Genomic DNA, 781 nt, shown 5'->3' with positions numbered 1-781 from the left:
TGTGTTAGTTTCTGCTTTACAACAAAGTGAATCAGTTATGCATATGTTCCCATATCTCTTCCCTCTTACGTCTCCCTCCCTCCCACCCTCCCTATCCCACTTTGTAATAATAAATCGAGAATATCCTTTAAGCTTTCATAGAATTAAATCCGGAAACGTGCCAAAGATGACTGATTTTTCTTTTTTAGAATTATTTTTGCACATGTCTGGTGGTTCTTTGAATGAGACAGTGGGAGCAGTAAAATACAGACCTACAGAATTTATGAAGTGCTTTATATTTATCCCATAAAATTTATTTTCTGCTTTTATTTCAGCAAAACAAATACTTATGTTGTTAAAACAAGATTTTCAAATAATTGTGGTCTTTTCTTGGCCATGCCATCTTTGTGACTTATTGTGGTTCTAGATAGTTTTTTATTAACTTTATTTCAGAGAAACTTTATGTTCTTAACTCAGTAGCAAGTGGAATTGTCCAAAAAATGCTTAAAGCAATATTTCAACTTGGAAATAATCATGAACTTTACATGTACAAGCCATGAATTTACAGATCATGTTTAAACATTGTAATAGAATTGCATGTGGTAAAATATGATCACAGAAAATATTATAAAATACTTTAATTTCATTATATAAATCTATTATACTTATTCCTTAATTTTCACCCTATCTTACAGCAATTTTAGATCCACACAGTAAACTAAGGACTTGCTATCATGCATGTATGTCTTCAGATATGGCAGTGTGTGTGTGTGTGTGTGTGTGTGTGTGTGTGTGTGTGTGT

General features: G+C 32.0%; 1 protein-coding gene across 9 annotated transcripts in view; it reads left to right on the top strand.

Annotated features, from left to right (window-relative positions):
- FAM13C (family with sequence similarity 13 member C) overlaps positions 1-781 on the top strand; it is a 401019-nt gene that overhangs the window by 255710 nt on the left and 144528 nt on the right. The window lies entirely within an intron of this gene.

This window comes from Physeter macrocephalus, chromosome 20 (assembly GCF_002837175.3).
Source record: "Physeter macrocephalus isolate SW-GA chromosome 20, ASM283717v5, whole genome shotgun sequence".
In the NCBI taxonomy this organism is placed as follows: domain Eukaryota; kingdom Metazoa; phylum Chordata; class Mammalia; order Artiodactyla; family Physeteridae; genus Physeter; species Physeter macrocephalus.
The sequence above is the reverse complement of the archived record's forward strand: the minus strand, read 5'-3'. Positions and strand labels throughout refer to the sequence as shown.